Below are 14,763 nucleotides of genomic sequence, written 5' to 3'. Positions count from 1 at the left end.
CCGAGCTGTTTTCGACGCATATACCCGTGCCGGGTTATTTTCGACGCACACCGCCCGTGCGGGGTTATTTTTGCCGCAAACCAGGTACATTTTCACGCTAGCAGCGCTAGTGTGGTGTTACAACTACCTAAAGACTCTTTTTATTTTAAACCTTTAAAAAATCATAACTTGACTTGTGTATGTTGGATTTTTGTCGTTTTGGTCTTGTTTTGTCTAGATAAATATTTCCTATTTTTCTAAACTGGTGTTGTGTCATTTTGTAGTGTTTTCATTAAGTTACTGTGTGTGTTGGTACAAATACTTTACGCCCAGCACTCTGAGGTTAAGCCTACTGCTCTGCCAAGCTACCAAGGGGGTAAGCAGGGGTTAGCTGAGGGTGATTCTCTTTTATCCTAACTAGAGTGAGGGTCCTTGCTTGAACAGGGGGTAACCTGACTGTCAACCAAAGACCCCATTTCTAACATTGGTGGCAGCGGTGGGATTGGACTTGTATTTGTACTTGACATACAGTAATTAAGTGTACACTACTGTTTTGATCTCAGACCACTACGTGACCACATACTACTTGTTTGGTGATCTTTTGATTTTTTTCTTAAGGACTCTTTTTATTCTACTTCCATGATTTTGCTGATCCCTTGACTGATTCTTTTTACTTCATTGGGAAATTATTTTTTTCTGCCTTTTGGAACTTTGCACTTGTGACCATCATGTCTCAATCTGGAGATGCAACAGCTGGAGCTGTGTTTAAAATGGAGAAACTGAAGGAGTACTCAGTTGCTCAATTGAAACCGTTCCTTAAAGATCTTGACTGTCCCACTGAGAGCTCCACCAGGGAGGGGGAGCTGCAACAGGCACAGAGGGCTTGGGTGACAATCAAGAAGGCTGGAGGGCACACAGAGGAGGAGAATAAGGGTGGGGAAGTGCAGAGGATACACAGTGGTGTAGTGGAGGAACCTGTTACGCCTGGGGGGAGGGTCCCCAGGAGGGGTATCAGGGTGTCACCCAAGGGTCTGACTCCTGAAGAGTTACAGGACAGACAGGCAGAGAGGGAGTTCCAATGGGAGATGAAAAAGCTCAATTGGGAGTTGGAAGAAAGGAGGAGGAACTTAGAGATTAAAAAAATGATTTATGCTTACGAGCTTAAATTGAAAGAGCTGGAAGTCATGAGGGCTGAGTCCAGCTGGAATGGTGGCAGCAACAATTGTATATCCAGTGATGCTGCAGAAGTGCACATGCCCAGAGAGGTGGTGCCCTACTTGAAGGAGGGAGTTAACACACGCCAGGAGGTTCAGGGGTATGAGGTAGCTCCAGTGATGCACAGGGTCCCTGAGGTGGATTGGGGAACTGGCATGGGGAGTCATATTCCTACTGGTGGGAGGGACACTCTACTGACTCTAGTTGAGAGTGACAGGGAGAGGGGTTCCCCCCAAGTAGAAGTCCTGGTTATGGAGTGTGAAGACATCCCAGAAGAGTGTGGGTTGAGTGTCAGGGACAGTCAGGTACTGTCTCACCAGTCTCAGGAGGGTGATGTGGGGTGCTTTGTCAAAGCAGAGTCACTGGATGGTTGGGTGAAGGGTACTTTGGTTAATTCATGTGAGGGGCTGAGTGATGTAATTGCTGGAGAGCATATGTCTAGTCCTTATTTTCCAGAGCTATGCCAACACCAGGTGGAGTGTGAGTTCTCTGACCCCAGGGAGCTTACAATGGAGGCAGACTTCTGGGTGAGTACCAGAGAGTCTGAAGAGGCATTTGGGGGTGCTCCTGAGAGGAGTGGTCTAGGTAGTTCCCAACCAGGTGAGGTCGGGAAGGATTGTAGTGTCCCAGGTAGGTCCCAGTGTAGTGGGATGGGTGAGGGACCCCATGTCCAGTCTCAGAGGAGAGGGAATGGGGATGGGTTGAGGCCCAAGGTGCCCGAGATCCGGTCCCAGGTCCTGGAGGGTTCCCTGCGGGAACACCAGGAGGGGAGCCTAGCCTGTACCATAGGGCCATCTGTTGAGGGAGACCCCACAGTGTCAGGAGAACTTGGGGGGGCGGCTGTAGCCAGCGTCCCACCAGTTCTGGTGTCTGGCAGTACCACTCCTAGTGAGGGGGTGCAGAAGTCCAGACAGAGGGTTGAGAGGGGGTTGCGGACCCCAGTGGAGAACCTGGAGGGTCAGGGGTCAGCTCTGAGAGCAGAGCCCCCCATGAATGACCTTGGTGAGACCATTTCTGGGTTGGGGGGAATCCAGACTCTGTCAGATGGGCAGAGGTCAGGAGACCTGCGCCAGCCAGACTCTTGTGTGGCCCTTCGGGACAGTGTGTCCCTTGAGGGGGGTAAGTGTGCCCCCCTGGAAGTCCTGGTGTGCCAGGCAATGGTTCAACCGCAGGGTGGTGACTCTGGGTTGAATGATCAGGTTCAGGGGGTAAACTCTGACCTGATGGGGGGTAAGTGTGCTCCCAAGGAAGTCCTGGTGTGCCAGGCAGTGGTTCAACCGCAGGGTGGTGACCCTGGGTTGGATGACCAGGTTCAGAGGGTAAACTCTGACCTGGTGGGGGGTAGGTATGCCCCCCAGGAAGCCCTGGTTTGCCAGGCAGTGATCCAGTCTGTGGGTACAGACCCTGGATTGGGAGGCCAGGTTAAGGGTGTCCCCCCTGACCTGGAGGAAGGGGCTACTGCTAACAGTGCCCCTACCATGTTGTCTTCTGGGGGGGCCACTCCTAGTTGGGTGGTTCAGGACCCCAGAAGAGAGGGCAGGGGGAGGGAAGCCTCACCCCTGGCCCTAGTCCAACCTGAAGGTACAGACCCCAGGTTGGAGGATCAGTTGCAGGTTAACATCCCTGCACTGATGGAAGAATTGTGCAGGACTGCTTCTACAAGCACCCTGACAGTTTTTGACTCTGGGGGTGCCGCTTCTGCAGGGAGGGTACAGAGCCCCAGAGGGGAGGACCAGGGTCAGGTTAACATCCCTGACCTGGTGGAAGAGAGAGTGGTCAAAGGGTGCCAGGCACCTGGGGCTACCACCCCCCACTCTCCACAGTCCCAGTGGTTAGAGAGGCCTGAGGTCGGGCTCTCATCCCTGACAGTTGTCTGGGGCCACTGTGGCTGGCTGTCCTGGTGGACAGAGTTGCCCCTGGGGGGGGGAGGACGAGAGTCACACCCCGGGGGTGGAGTGGGCAACACCACTGTGTTGGCCCTGGTGGTACTATCTGCCCATTGCAATACATCTGTGAGCAAAGTAAAGTTAGGTGTTGCACAGATGGTGTCTGTAGATGTGGAGAAGGGTTCCCCATGGGTTAGCTTAGTGGGCCCTGAGAGTATGGACAGAGGGATCCAACTGGAGTCAGGAAGGCGTAGAACTGGAACATGCCCCTGCTGTTGTGGGCCTGGGTCCCTGTTCTATCGCCCCAATCAGGGAAGTACATCAAGGTATTGATTGTTCTCCCCTGGCTTTAGGCTGGTAGGGGGTCGTGTTGGACTTTTGCTGATGCAGGGTCATCCCCAGACTTTTTCGCCTCCTGCCTCCTATTTTTTTCTGACATGTTGCTGTTGGCTTTTCAACTCTGAGCACTTTACCACTGCTAACCAGTGCTAAAGTGCATATGCTCTCCTGTTTAAATTGTATGTAAGTGGTTTATCCATGATTGGCATATTTGATTTACTAGTAAGTCCCTAGTAAGGTGCACTAGAGGTGCCAGGGCCTGTAAATCAAATGCTACTAGTGGGCCTGCAGCACTGGTTGTGCCACCCACATAAGTAGCTCTGTAATCATGTCTCAGACCTGCCACTGCAGTGTCTGTGTGTGTATTTTTACACTGTAACGTCGACTTGGCAAGTGTACCCACTTGCCAGGCCTAAACCTTCCCTTTCCTTACATGTAAGGCACCCCTAAGGTATGCCCTAGGTAGCCCCAAGGGCAGGGTGCAGTGTATGGATAAGGTAGGACATATAGTAATGTGGTTTATATGTCCTGACAGTGAAATACTGCCAATTTCGTTTTCACTGTTGCAAGGTCTGTCTCTCTCTCATAGGATAATATGGGGGCTACCTTTAAATATGATTAAAGTGTAGATTCCCCTAGAGAGTAGATGGACAGGTGGAGTTTGGGATCCCTGAACTCACAATTTAAAAATACATCTTTTAGTAAAGTTGATTTTGAGATTGTGAGTTTGGAAATGCCACTTTTAGAAAGTGAGCATTTTCTTGCTTAAACCATTCTGTGGCTCTGCCTTGTTTGTGGATTCCCTGTCTGGGTCAGTTTGACAGTTGGGTTGTTTTTCACCTCACACCAGACAGTGACACAAAGGGAGCTGGGGTGTGATCTGCATTCCTGATTAGCCATCTCTGCTAGGAGGGAGGGGTGGAGTGGTCACTCTCATCTGAAAGGACTGTGCCTGCCTCTGACAATGCTGTCTCCAGCCCCCTGGTGTGTGTCTGAGGCCTTGCCTGGGCAAGGCAGGATTTCACAAGAAGGTGTGAGTCCCCTTTGAAGGAAGGTGACTTCAAAGACTAAAATGGGTATAAGAAGGGCACCCAAACTTACAAACTTTAGAAACACTTCTGGAATAAAGGGGAACCTCTGCCTGGAGAAGAGCTGATCGCTGAGGAACAAGTGCTGCCCTGCCTGTGACTGTGCTTTGTGGAGCTTTCCTGCAGTGCTGCTTCTGCCTGAGTAAGAGGGCAAAGACTGGACTTTGTGTGCCTTCCATCTTGAAGAAGAAATCTCCAAGGGCTTGATGTAGAGCTTGCCTCCTGTTGTTGAAGTCTCAGGGATAGCAAAGACTTCTTCCTGCCAGCACCTGGAGTCTCTGGAGAGACCCCTACTCTGCTCTGTGGTGCCCTTCCAGTTCCTGGGACCCTGAAAGGAGAGGCTGGCAGCCTAAGGACAAAAATACACGCACCGAGCACCGTGCGGAGAAAAGATCGACGCGAATCCGATCGCGGCTGAGAAAACGACGCGACGCCGGCTCCGCAGCTGAGAAACGACGCCGCTGGAAACGCGACCGGAGAATCGACGCCCGGAGCAGGAGAAACGACGCGCAGCATCGCTGACGAAGGCTGAGAGATCGCAACCAGCGCCGCGGGACTTCGGACCGTCGCGTGGCTGGCTTTTTCGACGCGCCTCGCCGAGCCGAGCTGTTTTCGACGCATATACCCGTGCCGGGTTATTTTCGACGCACACCGCCCGTGCGGGGTTATTTTTGCCGCAAACCAGGTACATTTTCACGCTAGCAGCGCTAGTGTGGTGTTACAACTACCTAAAGACTCTTTTTATTTTAAACCTTTAAAAAATCATAACTTGACTTGTGTATGTTGGATTTTTGTCGTTTTGGTCTTGTTTTGTCTAGATAAATATTTCCTATTTTTCTAAACTGGTGTTGTGTCATTTTGTAGTGTTTTCATTAAGTTACTGTGTGTGTTGGTACAAATACTTTACGCCCAGCACTCTGAGGTTAAGCCTACTGCTCTGCCAAGCTACCAAGGGGGTAAGCAGGGGTTAGCTGAGGGTGATTCTCTTTTATCCTAACTAGAGTGAGGGTCCTTGCTTGAACAGGGGGTAACCTGACTGTCAACCAAAGACCCCATTTCTAACATTGATACAGAGGCATAATTATTGAATGATATATATTGGTTTGATTGAAATATGTTCGTAGAGGTGGTGATAGGCTTTCTGTGTCTGTCTGAGAGCAAGGACCGGTTAACGTCTTTTTCCAAGAGCAGTTTGTTGTGAAAGGTATCAGACAAAGGAGTATGTATTGTGATGTGGTTCTCTGACTGCTTCTGTCCACTTGCCAAAAGTTCCAAGGTCATATGATAGCACAAAAACTGTAAGATTGAAGTGGTGTGTGCCGGAGGTTTAAAATGGTCAGTTTAATTAAAGACAGAAAAGTGAAACGAATGACTGCAGAAATACTGTATGTGGCCATGAACTGAGATGAAAGGATGATTTTGGAACTCTGTCTTGCAGATTACCCTCAATGCCGCAATGGATAGGGCACTACTCTCACAGACCAGGGTGTGTAAGTTTAAGTCTATCGGAGGTGCACACCCTGAACTAATACATTTTTGCTGAAACCTAATCATATTGTTTACTCTTCCTCGTAGCAGCTTGCCAGGGTGATAGTATATTGCAACAGAACCATTCCACTTCTTCACTGAAAAGAGTCATGCTGGTTACCCAAATGTGCAGCGTGTCATTTTATACAACTTTCTTTATTGAAATTAAACTTGGACTCACTTGAAATATTCTCTTTCAAAATGAATGTTTTGAGCTGCTGTGAATTTTATTTCTAGAGGTGGTGACAGGCTTTCAGGTACGTGCTTAGGTCAAGGCCCTGTTCATGTCACTTGTATAAGCTAATTCAGGGAGCAAATTAGCAAGTCAATAAATGGGAAGTCTGAACTACTGTCAAAGCAGTTTCATTCTCTTTTCAAATAATCCAAAAATACCATTGCAGCATAAAACAGAGTATTCAATAAAAGAAGAAGGAGGATTAACGGCAAAAAAGCACAGCATAAGATATGAAACTTTGGAAATTATCTAGATATTGTTTGAAAAAACTCCTTTGATGGAAAGAAGATGAAGAACGGTATGGGATCCTGTCCTGCGCACCTGTAATTGATATGTTCCACATCCATTCATACCACCTAACCCTAAACACCCAAACATATTGCAGTCAGTGACCATGTGGCCTAATGGATAAGGTGTCTGACTTCGGATCAGAAGATTGAGGGTTCGAGTCCCTTCATGGTTGAGTCTTTTTCTCACAGCACCCAACTTATCTTTACATACAAACTGGAAACACACTCTTACAATACTCCTTTCACTCTCACTCATTAAGAAAGCCCAATGCAAACTGCACAATCAGTCACGTTATGCCTTCAGCATTGCTACTTTTCTGTCTTTCTGCCATACCAAAGTACCTCTTCATAAATGCCACGGATATGCAATACGTATACAACAATATGACATGGCGCAATCATTCTGAACAGAACTGTGGGTAGATTCATTGCAGGGAGTGTGTGCGTGCAGAAAGCAGAAACTATGCATGGGTAGAAGCTCTATGATTTTCTCCAGGAATAATGCAAATTGTCCCTCAGAAAAAGTATAGTACTAGAGAAGAATCATAAAGGATTGACACAATTGCTGCCTTTGCTGTTGCCCCAGTTGTGTAATCTGTCAAGGACTGGTCTCTTGCAGATTGTGGCACCTAGTTGCGATTGTGTGGTATAAATCACCCTTACAACCATTTTTGCTATAAACTTGAGATCTTTCTGATATACTATCTCACAGACTTTTTATGAATGAGGAACTCTGAAATTGTCACATTCCAATTTGTACGTCCTTAAAACTCTGCTGGTTATTCAAATGGGCAGATTGTTTTTTAAATTCCTTTCTGTCTCGAGATGTAGTTATATTGATCCAGAGGCATAATTATTGAATGATATATATTGGTTTGATTGAAATATGTTCGTAGAGGTGGTGATAGGCTTTCTGTGTCTGTCTGAGAGCAAGGACCGGTTAACGTCTTTTTCCAAGAGCAGTTTGTTGTGAAAGGTATCAGACAAAGGAGTATGTATTGTGATGTGGTTCTCTGACTGCTTCTGTCCACTTGCCAAAAGTTCCAAGGTCCTCTGATAGCACAAAAACTGTAAGATTGAAGTGGTGTGTGCCGGAGGTTTAAAATGGTCAGTTTAATTAAAGACAGAAAAGTGAAACGAATGACTGCAGAAATACTGTATGGGGCCATGAACTGAGATGAAAGGATGATTTTGGAACTCTGTCTTGCAGATTACCCTCAATGCCGCAATGGATAGGGCACTACTCTCACAGACCAGGGTGTGTAAGTTTAAGTCTATCGGAGGTGCACACCCTGAACTAATACATTTTTGCTGAAACCTAATCATATTGTTTACTCTTCCTCGTAGCAGCTTGCCAGGGTGATAGTATATTGCAACAGAACGATTCCACTTCTTCACTGAAAAGAGTCATGCTGGTTACCCAAATGTGCAGCGTGTCATTTTATACAACTTTCTTTATTGAAATTAAACTTGGACTCACTTGAAATATTCTCTTTCAAAATGAATGTTTTGAGCTGCTGTGAATTTTATTTCTAGAGGTGGTGACAGGCTTTCAGGTACGTGCTTAGGTCAAGGCCCTGTTCATGTCACTTGTATAAGTTAATTCAGGGAGCAAATTAGCAAGTCAAGAAATGGGAAGTCTGAACTACTGTCAAAGCAGTTTCATTCTCTTTTCAAATAATCCAAAAATACCATTGCAGCATAAAACAGAGTATTCAATAAAAGAAGAAGGAGGATTAACGGCAAAAAAGCACAGCATAAGATATGAAACTTTGGAAATTATCTAGATATTGTTTGAAAAAACTCCTTTGATGGAAAGAAGATGAAGAACGGTATGGGATCCTGTCCTGCGCACCTGTAATTGATATGTTCCACATCCATTCATACCACCTAACCCTAAACACCCAAACATATTGCATTCAGTGACCATGTGGCCTAATGGATAAGGTGTCTGACTTCTGATCAGAAGATTGAGGGTTCGAGTCCCTTCATGGTTGAGTCTTTTTCTCACAGCACCCAACTTATCTTTACATACAAACTGGAAACACACTCTTACAATACTCCTTTCACTCTCACTCATTAAGAAAGCCCAATGCAAACTGCACAATCAGTCACGTTATGCCTTCAGCATTGCTACTTTTCTGTCTTTCTGCCATACCAAAGTACCTCTTCATAAATGCCACGGATATGCAATACGTATACAACAATATGACATGGCGCAATCATTCTGAACAGAACTGTGGGTAGATTCATTGCAGGGAGTGTGTGCGTGCAGAAAGCAGAAACTATGCATGGGTAGAAGCTCTATGATTTTCTCCAGGAATAATGCAAATTGTCCCTCAGAAAAAGTATAGTACTAGAGAAGAATCATAAAGGATTGACACAATTGCTGCCTTTGCTGTTGCCCAAGTTGTGTAATCTGTCAAGGACTGGTCTCTTGCAGATTGAGGCACCTAGTTGCGATTGTGTGGTATAAATCACCCTTACAACCATTTTTGCTATAAACTTGAGATCTTTCTGATATACTATCTCACAGACTTCTTATGAATGAGGAACTCTGAAATTGTCACATTCCAATTTGTACGTCCTTAAAACTCTGCTGGTTATTCAAATGGGCAGATTGTTTTTTAACTTCCTTTCTGTCTTGAGATGTAGTTATATTGATACAGAGGCATAATTATTGAATGATATATATTGGTTTGATTGAAATATGTTCGTAGAGGTGGTGACAGGCTTTCTGTGTCTGTCTGAGAGCAAGGACAGGTTAACGTCTTTTTCCAAGAGCAGTTTGTTGTGAAAGGTATCAGACAAAGGAGTATGTATTGTGATGTGGTTCTCTGACTGCTTCTGTCCACTTGCCAAAAGTTCCAAGGTCCTATGATAGCACAAAAACTGTAAGATTGAAGTGGTGTGTGCCGGAGGTTTAAAATGGTCAGTTTAATTAAAGACAGAAAAGTGAAACGAATGACTGCAGAAATACTGTATGTGGCCATGAACTGAGATGAAAGGATGATTTTGGAACTCTGTCTTGCAGATTACCCTCAATGCCGCAATGGATAGGGCACTACTCTCACAGACCAGGGTGTGTAAGTTTAAGTCTATCGGAGGTGCACACCCTGAACTAATACATTTTTGCTGAAACCTAATCATATTGTTTACTCTTCCTCGTAGCAGCTTCCCAGGGTGATAGTATATTGCAACAGAACCATTCCACTTCTTCACTGAAAAGAGTCATGCTGGTTACCCAAATGTGCAGCGTGTCATTTTATACAACTTTCTTTATTGAAATTAAACTTGGACTCACTTGAAATATTCTCTTTCAAAATGAATGTTTTGAGCTGCTGTGAATTTTATTTCTAGAGGTGGTGACAGGCTTTCAGGTACGTGCTTAGGTCAAGGCCCTGTTCATGTCACTTGTACAAGCTAATTCAGGGAGCAAATTAGCAAGTCAATAAATGGGAAGTCTGAACTACTGTCAAAGCAGTTTCATTCTCTTTTCAAATAATCCAAAAATACCATTGCAGCATAAAACAGAGTATTCAATAAAAGAAGAAGGAGGATTAACGGCAAAAAAGCACATCATAAGATATGAAACTTTGGAAATTATCTAGATATTGTTTGAAAAAACTCCTTTGATGGAAAGAAGATGAAGAACGGTATGGGATCCTGTCCTGCGCACCTGTAATTGATATGTTCCACATCCATTCATACCACCTAACCCTAAACACCCAAACTTATTGCAGTCAGTGACCATGTGGCCTAATGGATAAGGCGTCTGACTTCGGATCAGAAGATTGAGGGTTCGAGTCCCTTCATGGTTGAGTCTTTTTCTCACAGCACCCAACTTATCTTTACATACAAACTGGAAACACACTCTTACAATACTCCTTTCACTCTCACTCATTAAGAAAGCCCAATGCAAACTGCACAATCAGTCACGTTATGCCTTCAGCATTGCTACTTTTCTGTCTTTCTGCCATACCAAAGTACCTCTTCATAAATGCCACGGATATGCAATACGTATACAACAATATGACATGGCGCAATCATTCTGAACAGAACTGTGGATAGATTCATTGCAGGGAGTGTGTGCGTGCAGAAAGCAGAAACTATGCATGGGTAGAAGCTCTATGATTTTCTCCAGGAATAATGCAAATTGTCCCTCAGAAAAAGTATAGTACTAGAGAAGAATCATAAACGATTGACACAATTGCTGCCTTTGCTGTTGCCCCAGTTGTGTAATCTGTCAAGGACTGGTCTCTTGCAGATTGAGGCACCTAGTTGCAATTGTGTGGTAAAAATCACCCTTACAACCATTTTTGCTATACACTTGAGATCTTTCTGATATACTATCTCACAGACTTCTTATGAATGAGGAACTCTGAAATTGTCACATTCCAATTTGTACGTCCTTAAAACTCTGCTGGTTATTCAAATGGGCAGATTGTTTTTTAAATTCCTTTCTGTCTCGAGATGTAGTTATATTGATACAGAGGCATAATTATTGAATGATATATATTGGTTTGATTGAAATATGTTCGTAGAGGTGGTGATAGGCTTTCTGTGTCTGTCTGAGAGCAAGGACCGGTTAACGTCTTTTTCCAAGAGCAGTTTGTTGTGAAAGGTATCAGACAAAGGAGTATGTATTGTGATGTGGTTCTCTGACTGCTTCTGTCCACTTGCCAAAAGTTCCAAGGTCCTATGATAGCACAAAAACTGTAAGATTGAAGTGGTGTGTGCCGGAGTGTTAGACTTTTCATCCTTGGCGTGGTCTCCCTTAACTTTTTGCCTCTGTTCCCCAGGTTGTTGATGTGTGCTGGACTCTGATTTTGCTGTTTTTGTTGCTCTGGGCACTTTACCACTGCTAACCAGTGCTAAAGTGCAAGTGCTCCTGTTTAAATTGTATATAAGTGGTTCATCCATGATTGGCATATTTGAATTACTAGTAAGTCCCTAGTAATGTGCACTAGAGGTGCCAGGGCCTGTAAATCAAATGCTACTAGTGGGCCTGCAGCACTGGTTGTGCCACCCACATAAGTAGCTCTGTAATCATGTCTCAGACCTGCCACTGCAGTGTCTGTATGTGTATTCTTACACTGTAAATTCGACTTGGCAAGTGTACCCACTTGCCAGGCCTAAACCTTCCCTTTCCTTACATGTAAGGCACCCCTAAGGTATGCCCTAGGTAGCCCCAAGGGCAGGGTGCAGTGTATGGATAAGGTAGGACAGATAGTAATGTGGTTTATATGTCCTGACAGTGAAATACTGCCAATTTCGTTTTCACTGTTGCAAGGTCTGTCTCTCTCATAGGATAATATGGGGGCTACCTTTAAATATGATTAAAGTGTAGATTCCCCTAGAGAAGAGATGGACATGTGGAGTTTGGGATCCCTGAACTCACAATTTGGAAACACTTCTGGAATCAAGGGGAACCTCTGCCTGGAGAAGAGCTGATCGCTGAGGAACAAGTGCTGCCCTGCCTGTGACTGTGCTTTGTGGAGCTTTCCTGCAGTGCTGCTTCTGCCAGAGTAAGAGGGCAAAGACTGGACTTTGTGTGCCTTCCATCTTGAAGAAGAAATCTCCAAGGGCTTGATGTAGAGCTTGCCTCCTGTTATTGAAGTCTCAGGGATAGCAAAGACTTCTTCCTGCCAGCACCTGGAGTCTCTGGAGAGACCCCTACTCTGCTCTGTGGTGCCCTTCCAGTTCCTGGGACCCTGAAAGGAGAGGCTGGCAGCCTAAGGACAAAAATACACGCACCGAGCGCCGTGCGGAGAAAAGATCGACGCGAATCCGATCGCGGCTGAGAAAACGACGCGACGCCGGCTCCGCAGCTGAGAAACGACGCCGCAGGAAACGCGACCGAAGAATCGACGCCCGGAGCAGGAGAAACGACGCGCAGCATCGCTGACGAAGGCTGAGAGATCGCAACCTGCGCCGCGGGACTTTCGGACCGTCACGTGGCTGGCTGTTTCGACGCGCATCGCCGTGCCGAGTTGTTTTCGACGCATATAACCGTGCAGGGTTATTTTCGACGCGCACAGCCCGTGCGGGGTTATTTTTGACGCAAACCAGGTACATTTACACACTAGCAGCGCTAGTGTGTTGTTACAACTACCTAAAGACTCTTTTTATTTTAAACCTTTTAAAAATCATAACTTGACTTGTGTATGTTGGATTTTTGTCGTTTTGGTCTTGTTTTGTCTAGATAAATATTTCCTATTTTTCTAAACTGGTGTTGTGTCATTTTGTAGTGTTTTCATTAAGTTACTGTGTGTGTTGGTACAAATACTTTACGCCCAGCACTCTGAGGTTAAGCCTACTGCTCTGCCAAGCTACCAAGGGGGTAAGCAGGGGTTAGCTGAGGGTGATTCTCTTTTATCCTAACTAGAGTGAGGGTCCTTGCTTGAACAGGGGGTAACCTGACTGTCAACCAAAGACCCCATTTCTAACATTGGTGATCAGCGGTCGGGATTTGGACTTGTATTTGTACTTGACATACAGTAATTAAGTGTACACTACTGTTTTGATCTCAGACCACTACGTGACCACATACTACTAGTCTTGTGATTTTTGTTTTTTACTTGGACTGTTTTTCTCTGCATTCAGTTTCTTTTTTTTCGCTGATCCCGGGATTGACTTTGCTGAAACTTCATTTGAGAACTTGCTTTTCTGTTTTTGGAACTGTGCATATTTTTTTTTAACCTCTCATCATGTCTCAGTCTGGAGATGCCCTAGCTGAAACTGCTTTTGATTTGGAGAAATTGGAGAGCTACAAGGTGGCTCAGTTGAAGCAGTTTTGTAGGAATGTTGGCTGTCCCATTGAGAGCTCATCCAAGAAGGTTGAGCTGCAAAAGGCGCTGAGGGCCTGGGTGGCAGCCAAAGCAGCTGAGGGGCACACAGATGAGGAGCCAGAGGGGGAAGAGGAGTTGCAAGTCACTCACACTGATGTAGTGGGTGGGCCTGCTATGTCTCAGGGGAGAATCTCTAGGGCAAGTAGCAGTGTATCCTCCAAGGGTCTGACACCTGAAGAGTTACAGGACAGACAGGCAGAAAGGGAGTACCAATTGGAGCAGAGAAGGCTAGCCCTTGAGGAGAAGAAGATAACAATGGCTCATGAGCTTAGCTTGAAAGAGATAGATCATAGAAGCCAGTCCAGTAAGGATGGTGGCAGCAATTCTACAGTGCAGCCTGAGAGAAGGGTACACATCCCAAAAGACCTTGTGAGGGATTATAAGAGGGAGGATGATATCTACTTGTGGTTCAAGGGTTATGAGTCAGCTCTCCACATGAACCTGGTCCCTGAAGCTCATTGGGGGGCAGCCCTGTGGAAGCATTTTGAGGCAGAGGGGAGGGACACACTGACGGCCTTAGGGGATGCTCAGAGTCTCACCTACCCTGCCATGAAGGAGGCCTTACTTACCAGGTATGGTCTCACCCCTGAGCAGTACAAAGAGAAGTTTAGATCCTACAAGAGAAAGGAATCCCAAACATGGTTGGAATGTGTTGATTCTTGTTGCAGGTCACTGGATGGTTGGGTGAAGGGCAGTAAGGTAAACACGTATGAGGGGCTTTACAATTTAATTGCTTGGGAGCACTTGTACAGTTTATGTTTTCCAGAGCTGCGCCAGCACCTCATTGACAGCAAGCTGACTGACCCCAGGAAGCTTGCACAGGAAGCGGACCGCTGGGAGAGCACCAGGGTCCAGAAGAGGTATGGGGGAGACCACGCCAAGGGTGGGCAGGGTCCCTCTCAGAAGAAAGGGGGGGGTAAGGGCAAACAGGATGAGTTCTCTAAAGGGCCCCAAACTGATTCCCAGGGTAAGGATTCCCAACCCCCCAGTGAAAAGAGGCCATGGTTCTCCAAAGGGAAGCCAATGGCAGGTGGTCCCCTACGTAAGTGCTATTCATGTGACCAGGTGGGTCATGTGAGGGGGGACCCCAAATGCCCCAAAAGTACACCGGCACCCACTGGTGCACCGTCCCAGGGTTTGGCCAGTGTAGCGCTTGGGGAGGAGTTGGTTTCAGGTGGGTGGGAACCAGCAGAAATGACCCTTGTCTCACTAGGGGACAGTGAGATGGTCCAGAGAAACCTAGTGCCTGATAACACTAAGAAGTACAGGCAATGGGTGACCATCAATGGACAGAGGGTGGAGGCTCTGAGAGACACAGGAGCCAGTGTGACTACAGTGAGGAGTCACCTGGTG

The 14,763-nt window shown here is 46.1% G+C and overlaps 3 non-coding genes across 3 annotated transcripts; all 3 read left to right on the top strand.

Moving 5' to 3' along the window:
- Nucleotides 1-6,659: 6,659 nt before the first annotated feature.
- TRNAR-UCG (transfer RNA arginine (anticodon UCG)) lies at nt 6,660-6,732 on the top strand. The gene has a single exon. It is a non-coding gene; the product is annotated as a tRNA-Arg (tRNA).
- Nucleotides 6,733-8,483: 1,751 nt separating this feature from the next.
- On the top strand, nt 8,484-8,556 carry TRNAR-UCU (transfer RNA arginine (anticodon UCU)). The gene has a single exon. It is a non-coding gene; the product is annotated as a tRNA-Arg (tRNA).
- A 1,751-nt stretch (nt 8,557-10,307) lies between these two features.
- On the top strand, nt 10,308-10,380 carry TRNAR-UCG (transfer RNA arginine (anticodon UCG)). The gene has a single exon. It is a non-coding gene; the product is annotated as a tRNA-Arg (tRNA).
- The last annotated feature ends 4,383 nt before the right edge of the window (nt 10,381-14,763 follow it).

The sequence above is a fragment of the Pleurodeles waltl genome, chromosome 4_1 (genome assembly GCF_031143425.1).
Source record: "Pleurodeles waltl isolate 20211129_DDA chromosome 4_1, aPleWal1.hap1.20221129, whole genome shotgun sequence".
NCBI lineage: Eukaryota > Metazoa > Chordata > Amphibia > Caudata > Salamandridae > Pleurodeles > Pleurodeles waltl.
The sequence above is the reverse complement of the archived record's forward strand: the minus strand, read 5'-3'. Positions and strand labels throughout refer to the sequence as shown.